Genomic DNA, 21418 nt, shown 5'->3' on the forward strand with positions numbered 1-21418 from the left:
CAAAACTTCTTTTCAAAATGAAATAACAACCTAATTTAGAGAATATGAAGATGGAATTTTAATTCAAGCTTGCAAAAGAAAAACGAGACCGGACACCATCCATGATTGAAAGCAAAATAAATTCACGCTGGAATCAAAATCACCCGAAAACTGAGACCGAGAGTAGAGAAAATCAAAACAGTGCCAAAACAAAGTGTCCAAAAAGTGGTCCGGTCAAGTGGCGGCTAGGGCGCCTCTAAGGACGTGTGTCCTCCTTTTAATAGGGATGGGGTCCACACACTAAAACCCTAGGGTCCAAGTCATTAATTTCTAATTTTGGGTCTAATCTAATTTACCAAAAATTGACCCAAAATATAAGAGTTGATACAGAAATTTTAAACTACTGAATTACAATTTAATTAATTCAAAAATGTCTGTCTGGAGAATTTGAATTTATTTGACATTCTTCCTGATGTCCCAAAATGTATTTCCGAAATTTTCCTGCATTTCAAAATTGCACTTAATCAGCTCAGAAAATCCAAATTAGCACAATTACAAATTTCCGACCAAATTAAGCGGAATTCGGAAAACTGGGAAATAACAAACAATTAAACACAATTCCCTGGTTTATTTAAGTGCAATAAACTAAATATAATTCAAGAAATAACGACTCATCATGTGGTAACTATTGTGAGGCATACAGAAGCAGAAACCTTTCCCTACTGAGGCACCATATTAGGAAGTGAAAAGGGGGCTGAAGTGGGAACAAAAAGGGAGCTTGTGAGCAGCTGCAACTCTGCTGTTCCAGCAGCTAAAAATACACCAGAAAAGCTTGAAGTGCAACCTGTTTTGGAGTAGCAATCTGCAGCAGCAAGAGAGTGAAGCTTACATTAGTTTTAGGCCTTCTTTTAAGTTTGTTTACACCACATATCACGGAACCTTTGTTGTTTAAAGTTGATTTTCATTTCTTGGCTAAGTGACTTGGGAAAATGCTCTTGAAGCAATTCCAAGATCACATTTAAACATTGTAATAGTGCAATTTCGTTTTCTTAGTGTGGAAGTGTGTCAAGGGGCTCCAAGTGTCACTTGCACTTTCACTTAGGGCCGTCTAGCATTTACATTCTTGCATCTTTATTGCTTTCTTTAATTTCTTGCTTAATCTTTTTGTTTTTAAGTCTCCGTGGTATATATAGGATTGCATAGCATTTAGTCAACCTTTCTTTGGTTATAGGTCCATAACATTTGAAAAGAATTTGAAGAATTTCTAATTAGAAACTTAGGTAAAAGATAACTCTAAGGAAACTCTGGCTAAGGAAGAACTTGGTTTTTAAGCTTGTCCATTAGTGACTCACCTCTTCTTCCTGGGAGCTACTTAGATACATCTTTCACCTTTAGAATCTCTTTAAGAAATTTTTCACCAAAAACAAAGAAAAAATTGTGAAAATCTTTTCATTCATTCTTTGTCAAATATTTTGAAAACCTTGTAAAAACCTTTTTCATTTGACAAGAATGAGTCAATCAAGTGTGCAAGGTAGCATCAAACCCAATAGTGAGAGTTCTTTAAGGGAAGAATTTCAACAAAAATTTGAACAAAGGGATAGAGAGATTAGTGAGCTCAAAGACATGATTAGTCAACTTTTGAATAATCAAGACAAAAGAAAAGAGAGATCTTCCCATAGGAGAAGAGAAGAATCATCATCTTCTAGTGAGCTTGAGCAAAATAGTAGTCATCACAATTATGACCACTACCAAATGCCTCCTAGAAGACATCATAGAGTGAGAGAACACCATCCAAGAGAGCCCAAAATTGATCTACCTTCTTTTCATGGAAAGGATGATGTGGAAGAATATTTAGAGTGGGAAATGAAAGTTGAGCAATTGTTTGAGTGCCACCAAATAGATGATGAAAAGAGAGTCACCATGGCTTCTCTAAGCTTTCAAGGCTATGCCTTAATTTGGTGGACAGCCTTGGTCAAAGATTATAGGCTAAGACACTTACCTCCCATTAGATATTGGAATGAGTTAAGAACTGCCTTGAGGAGGAGGCATGTACCAGCCTACTATGATAGGGAGATAATGGATAAACTCCATAAACTCCAACAAAGGAACATGAGTGTTGAGGAATATAGACAAAAAATGGAATTACTCATGTTGAGGGCTGGGATAAGAGAAGAACCTAGGATAACAATTGCTAGATTTCAAAGTGGACTCAACTATGACATAAGAGATAGGGTTGAACTTATACCCTACAATGATCTCAATGAGTTAGTCCAACTTTGTGTGAGGGTAGAGCAACAACTAAAGAGGAAAAGCTCCACCAAGAAAGATTACCCTCATAGTTTTCACCATAAGAAAGAGTATAAGAGGGAGGGTAGTCAAACCAAGCCAAGATATGAAGAAAGAGAGAGAGAGAGAGGAAAAGAAAAAGTCAAAGAACCTTCAAGAGATCATAAGAGTAAGGAGACTAAGTGTTTTAGATGTGGGGAAAAAGGGCACTATGCGTCTGAGTGCCGCAATAGAAGGTCAACTTACATCCTTGAGCATGAGAGTGAAAGTGAGGGTTCTTCATATAGTGAGTCTGAAACATCCATTTCTGAAGAAGAAGAAGCTTTACCTTGTGATGGTGACTTACTTATGGTAAGGAGACTCCTGGAAAGTAAACATGTAGAATTAGAACAGTCACAAAGAGAGAACCTATTCCACACAAGATGCAAAGTTTTAGAAAAGACATGTTCAATGATAGTGGATAGTGGCTCTTGTTGCAACTGTTGTAGTTCTAGAATGGTAGAAAAGCTTGGCTTAACCACTACTCCTCATCCTAAACCTTATAAACTTCAATGGATCAAAGAGGATGATGGAATAGTAGTTAAAGAACAAGTCAGTGTACCTATTTCCATTGGCAAATATGAAGATCAAATTGTTTGTGATATAGTACCAATGGAAGCTGGGCACATATTACTTGGAAGACCTTGGCAATATGATAAACAAGCTTTACATGATGGAGTCACCAACAAAATCACCATTCAACACAAAGGAAAGAAAATTATTTTGTGTCCTCTTACACCTTCACAAGTGAGAGAGGATCAAATAATTCTTAAGAAGAAGTTGGATGGAGAAAAGAAAAAAGAAACTAAGAAAGAAAGAAAGAATTTGGTAACCCATGCCTCAGCCCATGAAGTTGTCCAACCTCAAACCTTGAATATTTCCAAAAATCTTTTTCTTGGACAACCTCATTTCCTTCTTTATTGCAAAGAGGCATTTGTTTCAATCACTCATGAACTTGGTTCTCTACCAAAGGGGTTGCAAAAACTTTTAAAGGAATTTGATGATATATTTCCCAAAGAGGTACCAAGTGGATTACCACCTTTGAGGGGAATAGAACATCAAATAGATTTGGTGCCTGGGGCAAGCCTACCCAATAGGCCAGCCTATAGAACCAACCCTATGGAAACAAAAGAAATAGAGAAACAAGTTAATGACTTGTTGAACAAAGGGTGGATCCAAAAGAGTTTAAGTCCCTGTGCTGTGCCTGTGTTGTTGGTCCCTAAAAAGGATGGGTCTTGGAGAATGTGTACAGATTGTAGGGCCATCAACAACATAACTGTCAAGTATAGGCATCCCATTCCTAGGCTAGATGACATGTTGGATGAATTACATGGAGCAAATCTCTTCACCAAAATTGATCTTAAAAGTGGATATCATCAGATAAGAATTCATGAAGGAGATGAATGGAAAACTGCTTTCAAGACCAAGTTTGGTTTGTATGAATGGTTAGTCATGCCCTTTGGCTTGACCAATGCTCCAAGTACATTCATGAGATTAATGAATCATGTGCTTAGGGAATGCATAGGCAGATTTGTAGTGGTCTACTTTGATGATATCCTAGTCCATAGTCAAGGCCTTCAAGAACATCTTAACCATGTCAGAAAAGTCTTGCTTCTTCTTAGAGAACATCATCTCTTTGCCAACTTTGACAAATGTACTTTTTGTCAAGAAAGTGTGATTTTCCTTGGATTCAAAGTGGGAAAAGAAGGAGTACATGTTGATCTAGAGAAGATCAAGGCTATACAAGAATGGCCAACCCCTAAAAATGTAGGAGAGGTGAGAAGTTTTCATGGGTTAGCAAGTTTTTATAGAAGATTTGTAAAAGACTTCTCCACCATAGCTGCTCCTTTAAATGAGCTAGTCAAGAAAGATATGCCTTTTATTTGGGGTGATAAGCAAGAGTTGTCTTTTGAGACTTTAAAACACAAGTTAACACATGCACCTATTCTAGTTTTGCCTGATTTTTCCAAAGCCTTTGAACTAGAATGTGATGCATCTGGGGTAGGAATAGGAGCTGTTTTAATACAAGGAGGACATCCCGTAGCTTACTTTAGTGAAAAACTTAGGGGGCCTACCTTAAACTATCCTACTTATGACAAAGAGTTGTATGCCCTCATTAGAGCTTTGAAAACTTGGGAGCATTACTTGGTAACTAGAGAATTCATCATACACACTGACCATGAATCTCTCAAGTACATTAAAGGGCAAGCAAAGCTAAACAAAAGACATGCAAAGTGGGTGGAATATCTTGAGCAATTTCCCTATGTCATCAAACACAAAAAGGGGAGTACTAATGTTGTTGCGGATGCTTTATCTAGAAGACATGCATTATTAGTAACCCTAGGATCCCAAATATTAGGATTTGATGACATAAAAGAGTTATATGAAAATGATGAAACATTTGCATCCACTTATTCATCATGTCTTAAGAAGCCTTTTGATGGATTCTATCTTTCTGAGGGGTATCTTTTTAATAAAGGAAAACTTTGTATACCCCAAGGATCCATTAGAAAACTTCTTATAAAAGAAAGTCATGGAGGAGGACTCATGGGCCATCATGGAGTTGATAAAACTCTAAACATTTTGAAAAGTAAATTTTATTGGCCACACATGAGAATAGATGTTCAAAGGCATTGTTCTAAATGTATAGCTTGTTTACAAGCTAAGTCCAAAATTATGCCTCATGGACTTTATACACCTCTTCCTATAGCTAATACCCCTTGGGAGGACATAAGCATGGACTTTGTCTTAGGATTGCCAAGAACTCAAAGGGGGTATGATTCTATATTTGTGGTAGTAGATCGTTTTAGTAAAATGGCTCATTTTATACCCTGCCACAAAGTAGATGATGCTAGCTATATCTCTAGACTCTTCTTTAAAGAGATAGTGAGATTGCATGGCTTACCCAAAACTATAGTGTCTGATAGAGATGTGAAGTTTCTAAGCCATTTTTGGAAAACTTTATGGGAAAAGCTTGGAACTAAACTTCTATTTTCTACTACATGTCACCCACAAACTGATGGGCAAACTGAAGTAGTAAATAGATCTTTATCTACATTATTAAGGGTAATATTAAGAGGAAATAACAAATCTTGGGATGAACATCTACCTCATATTGAATTTGCTTATAATAGAGTAGTCCACAAGACTACTAATCTTTCTCCTTTTGAGGTTGTTTATGGTTTTAACCCTATCACACCTCTTGATTTACTACCTCTTCCAGAATCATCTTCTTTTCTTCATAAAGAAGGTGCTTCTAAAGCGGAGTTTATCAAGAAGTTACATGAGAAAGTTAAAATCCAAATTGAAAAACAAACTCAAAAATATGCAGAACACAACAACAAAGGGAGAAAGAAAATAGTTTTTGAAAAAGGAGACCTAGTTTGGCTTCATTTGAGAAAGGAAAGATTTCCCTCTCAAAGGAAATCCAAACTTAGTCCAAGAGGAGATGGTCCATTCAAGGTGGTCAAAAGGATAAATGATAATGCATACATATTAGACCTTCCTGAAAGTTATGGTGTCAGTCCTACTTTTAACATCTGCGATTTAATTCCTTTCACAGGAGATGATCAACAGGATGAAGCAGATCTGAGGACAGATCTTTTTCAAGAGGGAGGGTCTGATGGAAGACCATCTAAGATGCACATTGGACCTCTTACTAGAGCCATGGCAAAGAGGATTCAAGAGGAAGAAGGACCACATACTATTTTGCTTCTATGGAAGGTTACTTATAAAAATCCTTCTTCTCTTAACTAAAGCATTTATACTTTGTTTTGTAGGAATTAATAAATCTTGGAGACTATGATTGAGCCATCCAAGAAGATAAATCAATAGATCAAGCAAAAGAGCCAAAAAGAGGTGCTTACGGCATGCACCAACATTTTCCACGTGAAATGGGCTGATGTGGAAGGAAGCACACACCTTGCTTGATGAGCTGGAAAGAGGCATGGACCTTGCTTGATCAAAATAAATCTGAACCATTTGAATTTAGGAGGGAATTAGAATTAGAAATTAGGCTCCTCTTCACCTATAAATAAGAGGGCCTTTTCCTTGTATTGATTCACTTTTGAGCTTAATAATATGCTGCAGAAATTGTTTTCCAGCTTTTGTGCTCTTAAGTCACCTTTGAATTACTACTTCTCCTCCTTTCCTCAAGCTTCCTTCCTCTGTATGAAGGCCCTCTGAGCTGTGAGGCTTCACCCATACATCTTTCCTCCATTAAAACACATCAAACACTGCATCATTTCATCCATCCGCTGCACCAATTTTCATTACTAGTTTTCTCTGGTCTGGAACCTCTTCCTACACGTTTCCAGCTGGGAATTGGTTTCCATCACTTTGTGAACACCAAAGCATGTGCACATCTTGATTGAACTCTTGGTCATAAGTTTGAGTGAAGTTGTTACTTATTTTGAAAAAGAGGATTTTTGAATGAGTGAACCATCATAAGAATTGGTTGAAGATTGAGTTACATCTTGTTTGCTTGAGGACAAGCAAAGTTCTAAGTTTGGGGTTGTGATAACAGTTGAAAAACTGTTATTTTCATGCTTAAAATTGATACTAAAAGCAACCTTTATACTTAGAAACTAGTTTGAAATCATGCTTTTCTTCATATTTTCAGAAATAAGAGAGCTGGAAAGGTTTATGCTTGATTTCAGTGTTTTTGTGCAGGTTTTAAGGTGATTTTGGTGAAAGAAGTGAAGAAGGAGAGAGATGAAATCAGAAAAGACATCAAAAAGTGCAAAAGGAGAAGCCGAAGTCACCGCTCAGCGGCAGTTTACCGCTGAGCGGCACTCAGAAGCTCATGGGGGATCCGCTGAGGGACAAAATGGCCGCTGAGGGGAAGAAACCAACTCACGCACTTACCGCTGAGCGGTACTTTACCGCTGAGCAGCACTTTTATGGGCTTGGACCTAATTTTCTGTAATTTACGAATAATATATAAGCTTTAGGGTTTCCTAGGGTTAGGCATCTTTGGCAGAAACGAAGCAAACACTCTCTCTTCCACCCCTTTGAAGGAGGATCTTGGATGCTCAGGCTTCCTCTTCACCTTTCTAGGGTGTCGCAACCGGAATCGCGACGGGACGACAATCCAAAAAGAAACGGGTTTTGAAAAGAGATTTGGGAGTCGCCACCATAGTTTATTATGGGAAACTACGGAAAAACCATAAAACGATAAAGCACGTTCCACGAAAACCAAAGATTGGGTTCGGGAGTCGGTTACGCGTGGGGAAGGTGTTAGCACCCCACAACGCCTGCCCTAAGGCAGTACCTTTAACTAAATGCACGAATATGATGTGGTTTTCAAAATGTTTAACTATCCCCTAAAATAAAATTCTAAATAAACAAAACATATTTTTTAGTTTTTTGGGCCCGACAAGGATTGACCTTGCTCCTACGTATTCTCATTCAAAAATGAGAAATCAGGGTTACGTAGTTCTTTTAGAAAACTGCTTGAAAATTTTGTTTGAAAATTGTTTAGAAAATTTTGTTTGGAAAATGATTATGGATAAATTTGGATTTTTGGGAAAGTGAACCTGACAAGGACTGGCCTTGCTCCTACGTATCTCCACTTTTGATGGAGAATCAAGGATCACGTAGTTCTGGGTAGGAAGATTGTTTGTTGTTTGAAAGTATGGATGTTTTTTTTTTTTTTTAGTCTTTGAAGATTTTATATTTTTTGAATTTTTTGTACTTAGGAAAGAGAAAAGGTTTTTAGCACAAGGACGATGCGTGCGATCACACATGTGCTTAACCTACAAAACATATTTTGTAATTTTATTTAAGAAAGAGAAAAGGTTTTTAGCACAAGGACGATGCGTGCGATCACACATGTGCCTAAACCTTTAAAACATATTTTTTTTGTAATTTTAATTAAGAAAGAGAAAAGGTTTTTAGCACAAGGACGATGCGTGCGATCACACATGTGCCTAAACCCTTTAAACATATTTTATTATTATTTGAGAAAAGAAGAAGAACAGGTTTTAGCACAAGGACGATGCGTGCGATCACACATGTGCCTAACCCCTTTAAAACATATTTTTGTAATTTTTAATTTTTATTTTTATTTTGTATTTTCCTTTTTGTTTTGTCTTTTAATTTTAATTTTTTTTTTATATTTATTAGATTTTTTTATGAACAAACCCGGCAAAACATAAGATGCATACATAGTCACATACAATAATATGAAAAGAAAACAATCAAGTAAAAGCAAAAAAAGCATTAAAGAGCATAAAACAAAGCAACCAATAAGCATAAAAGTGTAGAGATAAAAACCAGAGGTGTGGAAAGAAATGAAGCTCTTTGGTTTGAGCCCAAAACTCTTCTTCTTCAACTTTGGATCTGCTATGGGTGTAAACATGAAATTTGGAGTGCATCCCGAAATGTTTGCCCAGATTCAATTTTCCTTCTTTCTTATAAAAAGAGTGGGCTTAAGCCCGAACGAGATGCGGGTGGGAATGGAATGCAGGTGGCAGGAAGAAAGAAGCAGCCCATGCCGGGCCCCAGGTCCATTTCTCTTTCTCAGAACAGGATTCTCACCTTCTCATTCAAGCGCAAAACCTAGAGTCTCTCTTCCAAGGCAGCCAACGGAGGTCCCTCCACCCAGTCACGCAACGCCACTGCCTCAGCCAACACCGGCTTCCGCCAGCTGCAGTCAAAGCCACCGCCGGTACGCTGACCACCGCCGGTCACCACCGGAGTCCCACGCTCCCCTTTTTTCTCTTTTCCTCGCGTGCGTGAGGCCGCCTCTGCCAAGCCGGCTGCCGCAAAGAGCTCTCTGCCTGATCTCTAATGTCGCCGGCAGCTCACAGGCGTTTCCAAGGCCGCCGCTGGCCGCAGCGTCAGATCTTGCCCCCTCTCCGCTGTTGATGGTGATTTGGGAATGGGTTGGGTTATTTGGTTGTGTTGTGGTTAGTTTATGGGTGATGGTGTGAGGTGTGGTTACGCGAAGCTGATGGTGATGGAGGTTCGGTTCAATCTTCACGATTACGGGTGGATGCTGAAGGGTGGCTATGACAGTGGGTGAGTATGGATGAAGATGACGACTGGGTGAGGATAGATGGTGGCCGTGCGGTGTTGGTAGTGGCCGAGTATAAGGTGTAGAAAGTGTGTTCTAGATGATGGTCATCATGTTGGTTGTGTGAATGATGATGGTCCTCCAGTGGCCGTGGGTGTTTGGCCGTGTCAAGATGGCTATGGTAGTGAGTGAATATAGAGGATGGGCAGTTACTAGTAGCAGTGGGCGTAGGGATGAAGAGATGGATGTTGGAGGTGATGGGTGTTCCTAGTAGCCGTGAGCGTTGGAGATGGAGGGAGGTTTGAAAGCTTGGTTCCCTGGTCTGTGAAAAGTGGTAGTGGAAGGAAAAGATGGCTGGAAGGGTGTCGCGGGGGAGCCAGTGCCCCCCGTAGCTGTGGTCACCAGGTGTTCCAGATGAATGATGAATGAAGAGTAAGATGAAGATGATGTGATGAAGATGATGATGTTCGAGAGAATAAGGATGGTGACGGGAAAATGTAGTGGAGGTAGTGAGTGAGTTGTGAAGAGGAAATGGTTGGGATGGTTACGGATGGGAGGAGCAGAGGGGTTGGAGAGTATATTCGCTGTGTATGAATGATGATGGTCGTCCAGTGGCCGTGGGTGTTTGGCCGTGTCAAGATGGCTATGGTAGTGAGTGAATATAGAGGATGGGCAGTTACTAGTAGCAGTGGGCGTAGGGATGAAGAGATGGATGTTGGAGGTGATGGGTGTTCCTAGTAGCCGTGAGCGTTGGAGATGAAGGGAGGTTTGAAAGCTTGGTTCCCTGGTCTGTGAAAAGTGGTAGTGGAAGGAAAAGATGGCTGGAAGGGTGTCGCGGGGGAGCCAGTACCCCCCGTAGCCGTGGTCACCAGGTGTTCCAGATGAATGATGAATGAAGAGTAAGATGAAGATGATGTGATGAAGATGATGATGTTCGAGAGAATAAGGATGGTGACGGGAAAATGTAGTGGAGGTAGTGAGTGAGTTGTGAAGAGGAAATGGTTGGGATGGTTACGGATGGGAGGAGCAGAGGGGTTGGAGAGTATATTCGCTGTGTATGAATGATGATGGTCGTGTGATATTGTTGGAGATGAAGGCCAGTATAATGATCAAGATGATCGTTTTTGCCCTGGTTTTGGAGGGTGTGATTTTGTTGAGTGAATAGAGAAGAGTCTGAGAGTGAGTGGAAGATAGAATAAAAAAAGTGGTGGGTTCTGTGGCTTTTAGTGTACTGAAGGAATTGAGAACTTTTTTTGTGTGGAGGTATTGATTGAAGATTGATGTTGGCCGTAAGGTGTAAGGATGAAAAAAAAATCAGAGAAGCCTCCGGATGGGTGCTCGTGGGAGACAAACCCAAAAGCGAATGTGTCAGAAAATGATTCCCCTCTTCTGCAGAAACCCGTACTATGAGCTAGCTTTCACTTTGGACGCGTGTTTGCTTCATCATGTGTCTCCGACAATTGCTCTGCCGCGTTGGTACGCTTCCCTTCCAGCCAGGCCGTGAATATGGAGCTGCCCCTGCTGCTGCCAGCGTGTTGCTCCCCATGCTTCCAATCGTGTCTGCTTCCAGCCAAACATCTACCTTTATCCAAATTAAAATCCAAAAGTGAAAGCCTGCCAAAAATATTCTCTTGCAGAAACCCATACTGCAAATTCTCGTTAGTGGTCAAGGTGGGGATCCCTGGTGTAATGCTCAGGCCAAATTAAAAAACGCAACCACCGCTGCTTTTGGACGCTCGGTCCATACGGGAAACGGACGACCGTGCACATAAAATGAACGAACGTCCAGACCGAACGTTCACAAGGTAAAAGTTCTGATCCAGGTCGAACGCGAACGCTTAAGAGTTACCCGAGTATACCAAACGCCAAAACCGAACGCTCAAAATCACTACTACATAGACCGTGCTTATGACTCAAACCGATAATAAGACCGAACGCTCATAGACACTACAACAAGGACCGAACGCTTAAGATTTACAAATTAAAGCACGAACGCCCACAATCATCAATCCCACAAGACCGGACGCTCGAGATTGCTTTATGAGAATATACATCATCAAAACCAAAAGCTACTATTGACGCTCGCTCCCCAATAGGACGAACGTTAATATAGGACGAACGGTCACGTAGGATAGAGGACGAACGTTTGAAAGCGTAGAAAACGCACGCGCAAGGTGCAGGACGAACGCTTATGGTCAGGGATGGACGAGCGGTAGAAGAGGCGAAGTGATTAGGACGAGCGGCAGAAAGACAGGAATGATTAGGACGAGCGGTAGAAGAATGGAAGGGAGGGTCAGGACGAGCGGTAGAAGACTGAAATTAGCTGGGCGAACGGTAGAAAGGGGAAGTGATGGACGAGCGGTAGGAAGGAAAGTGATGGACGAGCGGTAGGGGGAATGATTAGGACGAACGCCTCACCACACTCTTTGCCGAACGCAATTTGTTTGTTGGCCGAACGCTTAAAACCGAACACTGGACGAAATTGAGCAAGAGAACGAACGCTAAAGACAACCGACATTGAGACCGAGCGTTCAAATGAAGGACTGAGCGTTCGAGTGAAGACCGAACGCTCATTAAACAATATAAACCAAACGCTCACTAACACATTACATGACCGAACGTTGACATAAAGTGACCGAAAGTTCACTAACATAAAACATAACCGAACGTTCACTAACACATAACATGACCGAACGTTCACTAACACAACATGACCGAACGGTCAATGCTGAGGGTTGCCGAACGTCATTGAGATATGGAGATGAGAAGAGCATGGTGGAGGACGAACGACGCACAGGTGAGGACGAACGGTCGAGGCTGAGAATTGCCGAACGTCCTTGAGGTAAGAAAGGACGAACGCTTTATTTTTATTTTTTTTTTTTTTTTTTTTTTTTTAACACTCCCCATGCAAAGAAAAATAAATCTATTAGCCAATCCGGACGAAATTGGGTGTTGACAGCTGCCCCTCTTTACTTAGATTTTACTAGATAATATGAAAATTTGAGATTTTTGTATTATCAGAGTAAAAGCTAAGTAAAGAAAGAAACACTAATTTCGTCCGTATTTCAAAATAAACAAGTGACAAACAGAGAATTTAAAACAAATATGAACAAAGCAAAGAGAATTGAGGTGTAACAACCTCGTGGGCGGTGTACCAACCCTATGGATGAAGTTTGTGAGGTATACAAACCTCGTGGAGGGTGTACCAACCCTATGGATGAAGTGAATGGGGTGTACTAACCTCGTGAAGGGTATACAAACCCTGTGCATGAATGATGCGAGGTGTACTAACCTCGTGGAGGGTGTACAAACCCTGTGGGTGAATGATGTGAGGTGTACTAACCTCGTGGGCGGTGTACCAACCCTTGTGAATGAATGATGTGAGGTGTACTAACCTCGCGGAGGGTGTACAAACCCTGTGGATGAATGATGTGAGGTGTACTAACCTCGCGGAGGGTGTACAAACCCTGTGGATGATGCGTGATATGAGGTGTACTAACCTCGTGGAGGGTGTAGAAACCCTGTGGATGAATGATGTGAGGTGTACTAACCTCGCAGAGGGTGTACAAACCCTGTGGATGATGCGTGATATGAGGTGTACTAACCTCGTGGAGGGTGTACAAACCCTGTGGAATAAATGTGGTGTACAAAAACCTCTTGGAGGGTGTACCAACCCTATAGAAAGCGAATGAGGTGTACAAACCTCGTGGAGGGTGTACCAACCCTGTGGATGAAGTGAATGGTTTGAGCTTGATTGCTGGGTTCGACCATTGCCTTGTAGAGGGCCGAGATACCAATAGCAGAAAGTAAAATTGGGCTCGACCATTGCCTTGCAGAGGGTCGAGATACCAATGGCAGAAAGTAAAATTGTTTGATTGTTTTGAATTTGAAATATGGATTTTGTTGAAATTTTGAGATGTTGAAATTTATTGATTTTTTTTTCTTGAGATAGAAATGAGTGTCCATTTTTATTTTTTGAAATGAGAAGCATGATTGATGTAAATTTGGAAATTGCAGGAGAAAGCTTTGATGCATGTTGATTTTTTTTGTCTTTTTGAAGGAAGAAGATTTGATAAATATTTACGAAAACAAATTCAATGTTTTTGAAAATATGTACATGATGTTGACTCTGATGATTTTTTTTTTGAAAGTTTTGAAATCAATAAACAAAGTGTTGCATTTTTGTACAAGGATTTGAAATCTCGATACGTAAGAGAGATATGGTGGATGTAAATTTTGAAATTTGAGGAGAAGACTTGGTTGTATGTTGATGATTTTTTTTGTCTTTTTGAAGGAAGAAGATTTGATAAACATTCATGAAAATAAATTCAAAGTTTATGAAAATATGTACATGATGTTGACTTGTGATTTTTTTGTTTTTGTTTTACTGGAAGATTATGAAACTATGACACTTTTTTTTTTATTGAGTCAATTTGTTTCCTTTGAAATCATCCAATTTATGAGGATTTAGACCTTCATTTTATTTTTACGATGGATGTTAAATTCTAAAAGTCAAATGTTCAAACTTGTGTGCTCAACATTTTCTTTTGAAACATCGGTGTATGCATGCCTGATATCAAGGGTTGGGACAAATGTGTGGAGGATGATTGGAAGGATTTGGAGAGTACCGGGTTGGCTACTTGGGCCTCTTACTCCTTAAAACGGCTACAAATGCCAATGTGAGGTAGTAGATACTCAGAAGCTACTCCAGTTTGGGGCATGGTAAAAAGGTAGGTATGGACAAATGTATCTGTGAATTGTGAGGGAATAAGTCATGAATCAGGGAGTGAGAATATCATGTGAGATTTACAAATTGCCCCAATTTTGGTGGTGATGGATTTTTGAAGTTCGGGGCGAACCAAAATCATGCGAGGCCCGACAAAGGATGCCCCAGTCTTTGTATGAGCTTTGAATATTCAGATGAAAGATTAACAAAGTTACCCAATATTTTGAGTGGGCCAAAAACACATGAAACTCACAAAATTGCCCCTAGTTTTGGAGAACGGGGAAGAGTTCGAATGGGATATGAATTTGTGATGTATATGAAAATGATTGGCTTGAAAGGATTGCCCCAATTGGCTTGATTTTCCTTTGTATAATTTTGATCAATAGGGAGTTCCCTTCTTCCAAGGACATTTATTTTTCATCATTTTTTTTTTAACAACTCATTGTTAGCCATTTTGTCTTGTCTCAAAATTAAGCTTTATGAAAATTTAAGCAACCATCTTTCAATCAGTGTGGACTTTTATTTAGCTTGTAATGTGGCTTGGGCTAAAGGGTATTGAAAGAAAGGATATAAAGGCCCAAATAAATGTTTATGGATTTTTTTTTTTTTTTTGAAACAAGAGTTACCATCTGCACCTTGTATCAATTATTCGTCAAATCCGTTTTGCCTATCTTGCCATTTCTCAAATTTCATTCTTTGTTTGTCATCACTTTGTGATTCTTTCTATTTTTTTTGCTTTGCTTTTGATGAATTCTCTTCATTTGATCACTAAGTGTGTTTTTTTTTTGCAATTTGAGTTGACTTCTACTGTGATGGTAACCCTTGTTTGGGTAAACTTTTGAAAAGAAATTTCTTATTGGCTCAAATTTGGGTATCAATGGATATATCTTTTTTTTTCTTTTTCTTTTTTTTTTTTTTGGGTGAAGAAAAATGGCCACACATCATTGCAAATTGTGGTTGTTTTATTTTCACAAGATTAATTAGGAGACAAAACTAAATGATCTCAACAAGAGTCATTTTTTCTTATTCTTTTTTTTCCTTTTTTGTTTTGTTTTTGTTTTGTCCTAACAGATTCAAGGATCTCCCAAATGAAAGCCAATGAAGGTAATCTTAACAAGGAAAATCTGCCCCAGTGTAAGAGTTTGCGTTTATTTGGGCTCAAGAACATGATTGGGGTCAATCTTTGGTTTAGTGAAGGTTGAAGGATGATGTTTCCAAGCAATGCACACACAAATACTTCTTAAGAATACATGATTTGACTATAGGAGATTATGACATCCATTAAATTTTTTGTTTTTTTTTTTTCCTTTTTTTTTTTGAAATGTCATAAAATTGATGATTTGCATCGAAAAAAAACTGACTCAACTTTGATACGATATGCATATTTTTTGGGTTTTATGAATGAAGAAATGTAATATGAAATGAAAATGATGCACGTAACTAAAGAAAATCTATTTTTTTATTTTTATGATTGAAGACATGTACAACTGGAAATTTTTTTTAGAGAAAATTGGGTTTAAGGGCCAGTCGAGCCTGACTTTGTGGGCCGGCGCTGAATCTGGGCTTTGTGGGCCAGCGTGAAAACTGGGCTTTGTGGGCCAGTGTGGAAACTGGGCTTTGTGGGCCAGTGTGAAAACTGGGCTTTTATGGGCCAGTGTAGGAACTGGGCTTTTGGGCCAGTGTAGGAACTGGGCTTTTGGGCTAGTGTAGGAACTGGGCTTTTGGGCTAGTGTAGGAACTGGGCTTTTTGGACCAGTGTGGAACTGGGCTTTTGAGCCAGTGTAGGAACTGGGCTTTTTGGGCCAGTGTAGGAAACCGGGCTTCTTGGGCCAATGTAGGAACTGGGTTTTTATGGGCCAGTGTAGGAACTAGGCTATTTGGGCCAGTGTGGAAACTGGGCTTTTATGGGCCAATGTAGGAACTGGGCTTTTTGGGCCAGTGTAGGAACTAGGTTTTTATGGGCCAGTGTAGGAACTGGGCTATTTGGGCCAGTGTGGAAACTGGGCTTTTATGGGCCAGTGTGGAAACTGGGCTTCGCAAGCCAGTATGGAAAATAAGCTTTGCGAGCCAGTATGGAAACTAGGCTTGGTGAACAATGCAAAAATTGATATGAGAAAGCTTGATTTAGAAAAAACGTTTGAGAAATAAATGTTTTTTTTTTCAAACTCCATCATTTTTAAATGTGAAAAATATTAAACCTATTAGAAGAAAAACTCTTTTTTTTTTGTGTTTTTATTGAAGATTATGTATGTAACTGGGCAAAAAATGAGCTCATAAATTGTTTGAACATTTTTTCATTTTGATTTTTGATTTTTTTTGTTTTTATTTTTGTTTTTATTATTTTTTTTTGACGTTTTTAATAATTTTTTGGAAGTTTTTTTTTTTTGAAGGATAACAATTCGCATTTTATGAAAAATGACGTCCAGAAATTCAAAACAATTATCTATTTGCCCCCAAAATATGTACAATTTATTTTTTTTTCATGCCCCAAAAATATTTTTAAGAAATTCTAATTTTTTTTATTTTTTAGAATGATACTGAGAATTTAATTAATTATGAATAAATTTCAATTATTTGTTTTCAAGTTTTCTCTTTTTTTTTAATTAATTTTTTTTAAAAGAAACATGACACATTTATTGTAAAATAGGAAATGACAGACAAACTGAAGAAAAATAGTCTCCCTTTCGTGCCTTATCAGAGGTCCCATGGCTTGGATTCGAGGTCAAGTATATGCAATTTCAACAGGACGGTCTCCTGAACCTAGAGGTCAATGGTCACTAGAGCTATGGCCCCCTTCATAGCATCTCCACAACAGTCGAGTAATCAACTAGATGAGGAGATACAAGTGAAGAGAACAGACTCTAGCTGGAGTTCTCACGATAGCCAGACAGGAAGTACATCCCAGAATGACACCGCTACACAACTCCTCTAATTCTAAGTTACGCTCAAACCCGGGTATAGGGCCCCACTCATGATATGCACAAAGTGTGTGTGTGAAGGGAGAATGCAATGCATACCCAAACCCTCACCTGCAAAACAACCAGAAAAATTCCCAGGCAGATATAAACATGTTTTCTACCCTAGGGTTCCATATTCAACAATTCACATGCAGTTATTCCAACTATCAGACACAGATAAAGAAAAAACAACAGGGGAAGAAAAACACAAAGAAAAATCATGTCAAATTCGCGCATCTAATTAAATGGCCTGACTCTCGAGTCCCTAGTGGAGTCGCCATCTGTCGCAACCGGAATCGCGACGGGACGACAATCCAAAAAGAAACGGGTTTTGAAAAGAGATTTGGGAGTCGCCACCATAGTTTATTATGGGAAACTACGGAAAAACCATAAAACGATAAAGCACGTTCCACGAAAACCAAAGATTGGGTTCGGGAGTCGGTTACGCGTGGGGAAGGTGTTAGCACCCCACAACGCCTGCCCTAAGGCAGTACCTTTAACTAAATGCACGAATATGATGTGGTTTTCAAAATGTTTAACTATCCCCTAAAATAAAATTCTAAATAAACAAAACATATTTTTTAGTTTTTTGGGCCCGACAAGGATTGACCTTGCTCCTACGTATTCTCATTCAAAAATGAGAAATCAGGGTTACGTAGTTCTTTTAGAAAACTGCTTGAAAATTTTGTTTGAAAATTGTTTAGAAAATTTTGTTTGGAAAATGATTATGGATAAATTTGGATTTTTGGGAAAGTGAACCTGACAAGGACTGGCCTTGCTCCTACGTATCTCCACTTTTGATGGAGAATCAAGGATCACGTAGTTCTGGGTAGGAAGATTGTTTGTTGTTTGAAAGTATGGATGTTTTTTTTTTTTTAGTCTTTGAAGATTTTATATTTTTTGAATTTTTTGTATTTAGGAAAGAGAAAAGGTTTTTAGCACAAGGACGATGCGTGCGATCACACATGTGCTTAACCTACAAAACATATTTTGTAATTTTATTTAAGAAAGAGAAAAGGTTTTTAGCACAAGGACGATGCGTGCGATCACACATGTGCCTAAACCTTTAAAACATATTTTTTTTGTAATTTTAATTAAGAAAGAGAAAAGGTTTTTAGCACAAGGACGATGCGTGCGATCACACATGTGCCTAAACCCTTTAAACATATTTTATTATTATTTGAGAAAAGAAGAAGAACAGGTTTTAGCACAAGGACGATGCGTGCGATCACACATGTGCCTAACCCCTTTCAAACATATTTTTGTAATTTTTAATTTTTATTTTTATTTTGTATTTTCCTTTTTGTTTTGTCTTTTAATTTTAATTTTTTTTTTATATTTATTAGATTTTTTTATGAACAAACCCGGCAAAACATAAGATGCATACATAGTCACATACAATAATATGAAAAGAAAACAATCAAGTAAAAGCAAAAAAAGCATTAAAGAGCATAAAACAAAGCAACCAATAAGCATAAAAGTGTAGAGATAAAAACCAGAGGTGTGGAAAGAAATGAAGCTCTTTGGTTTGAGCCCAAAACTCTTCTTCTTCAACTTTGGATCTGCTATGGGTGTAAACATGAAATTTGGAGTGCATCCCGAAATGTTTGCCCAGATTCAATTTTCCTTCTTTCTTATAAAAAGAGTGGGCTTAAGCCCGAACGAGATGGGGGTGGGAATGGAATGCAGGTGGCAGGAAGAAAGAAGCAGCCCATGCCGGGCCCCAGGTCCATTTCTCTTTCTCAGAACAGGATTCTCACCTTCTCATTCAAGCGCAAAACCTAGAGTCTCTCTTCCAAGGCAGCCAACGGAGGTCCCTCCACCCAGTCACGCAACGCCACTGCCTCAGCCAACACCGGCTTCCGCCAGCTGCAGTCAAAGCCACCGCCGGTACGCTGACCACCGCCGGTCACCACCGGAGTCCCACGCTCCCCTTTTTTCTCTTTTCCTCGCGTGCGTGAGGCCGCCTCTGCCAAGCCGGCTGCCGCAAAGAGCTCTCTGCCTGATCTCTAATGTCGCCGGCAGCTCACAGGCGTTTCCAAGGCCGCCGCTGGCCGCAGCGTCAGATCTTGCCCCCTCTCCGCTGTTGATGGTGATTTGGGAATGGGTTGGGTTATTTGGTTGTGTTGTGGTTAGTTTATGGGTGATGGTGTGAGGTGTGGTTACGCGAAGCTGATGGTGATGGAGGTTCGGTTCAATCTTCACGATTACGGGTGGATGCTGAAGGGTGGCTATGACAGTGGGTGAGTATGGATGAAGATGACGACTGGGTGAGGATAGATGGTGGCCGTGCGGTGTTGGTAGTGGCCGAGTATAAGGTGTAGAAAGTGTGTTCTAGATGATGGTCATCAAGTTGGTTGTGTGAATGATGATGGTCCTCCAGTGGCCGTGGGTGTTTGGCCGTGTCAAGATGGCTATGGTAGTGAGTGAATATAGAGGATGGGCAGTTACTAGTAGCAGTGGGCGTAGGGATGAAGAGATGGATGTTGGAGGTGATGGGTGTTCCTAGTAGCCGTGAGCGTTGGAGATGGAGGGAGGTTTGAAAGCTTGGTTCCCTGGTCTGTGAAAAGTGGTAGTGGAAGGAAAAGATGGCTGGAAGGGTGTCGCGGGGGGGCCAGTGCCCCCCGTAGCCGTGGTCACCAGGTGTTCCAGATGAATGATGAATGAAGAGTAAGATGAAGATGATGTGATGAAGATGATGATGTTCGAGAGAATAAGGATGGTGACGGGAAAATGTAGTGGAGGTAGTGAGTGAGTTGTGAAGAGGAAATGGTTGGGATGGTTACGGATGGGAGGAGCAGAGGGGTTGGAGAGTATATTCGCTGTGTATGAATGATGATGGTCGTCCAGTGGCCGTGGGTGTTTGGCCGTGTCAAGATGGCTATGGTAGTGAGTGAATATAGAGGATGGGCAGTTACTAGTAGCAGTGGGCGTAGGGATGAAGAGATGGATGTTGGAGGTGATGGGTGTTCCTAGTAGCCGTGAGCGTTGGAGATGAAGGGAGGTTTGAAAGCTTGGTTCCCTGGTCTGTGAAAAGTGGTAGTGGAAGGAAAAGATGGCTGGAAGGGTGTCGCGGGGGAGCCAGTACCCCCCGTAGCCGTGGTCACCAGGTGTTCCAGATGAATGATGAATGAAGAGTAAGATGAAGATGATGTGATGAAGATGATGATGTTCGAGAGAATAAGGATGGTGACGGGAAAATGTAGTGGAGGTAGTGAGTGAGTTGTGAAGAGGAAATGGTTGGGATGGTTACGGATGGGAGGAGCAGAGGGGTTGGAGAGTATATTCGCTGTGTATGAATGATGATGGTCGTGTGATATTGTTGGAGATGAAGGCCAGTATAATGATCAAGATGATCGTTTTTGCCCTGGTTTTGGAGGGTGTGATTTTGTTGAGTGAATAGAGAAGAGTCTGAGAGTGAATGGAAGATAGAATAAAAAAAGTGGTGGGTTCTGTGGCTTTTAGTGTACTGAAGGAATTGAGAACTTTTTTTGTGTGGAGGTATTGATTGAAGATTGATGTTGGCCGTAAGGTGTAAGGATGAAAAAAAAATCAGAGAAGCCTCCGGATGGGTGGTCGTGGGAGACAAACCCAAAAGCGAATGTGTCAGAAAATGATTCCCCTCTTCTGCAGAAACCCGTACTATGAGCTAGCTTTCACTTTGGACGCGTGTTTGCTTCATCATGTGTCTCCGACAATTGCTCTGCCGCGTTGGTACGCTTCCCTTCCAGCCAGGCCGTGAATATGGAGCTGCCCCTGCTGCTGCCAGCGTGTTGCTCCCCATGCTTCCAATCGTGTCTGCTTCCAGCCAAACATCTACCTTTATCCAAATTAAAATCCAAAAGTGAAAGCCTGCCAAAAATATTCTCTTGCAGAAACCCATACTGCAAATTCTCGTTAGTGGTCAAGGTGGGGATCCCTGGTGTAATGCTCAGGCCAAATTAAAAAACGCAACCACCGCTGCTTTTGGACGCTCGGTCCATACGGGAAACGGACGACCGTGCACATAAAATGAACGAACGTCCAGACCGAACGTTCACAAGGTAAAAGTTCTGATCCAGGTCGAACGCGAACGCTTAAGAGTTACCCGAGTATACCAAACGCCAAAACCGAACGCTCAAAATCACTACTACATAGACCGCGCTTATGACTCAAACCGATAATAAGACCGAACGCTCATAGACACTACAACAAGGACCGAACGCTTAAGATTTACAAATTAAAGCACGAACGCCCACAATCATCAATCCCACAAGACCGGACGCTCGAGATTGCTTTATGAGAGTATACATCATCAAAACCAAAAGCTACTATTGACGCTCGCTCCCCAATAGGACGAACGTTAATATAGGACGAACGGTCACGTAGGATAGAGGACGAACGTTTGAAAGCGTAGAAAACGCACGCGCAAGG

The sequence above is a fragment of the Vigna umbellata genome, chromosome 5 (assembly GCF_029865625.1).
Source record: "Vigna umbellata cultivar VRB3 chromosome 5, Vumbellata_1.0, whole genome shotgun sequence".
Classification (NCBI taxonomy): Eukaryota; Viridiplantae; Streptophyta; class Magnoliopsida; order Fabales; family Fabaceae; genus Vigna; species Vigna umbellata.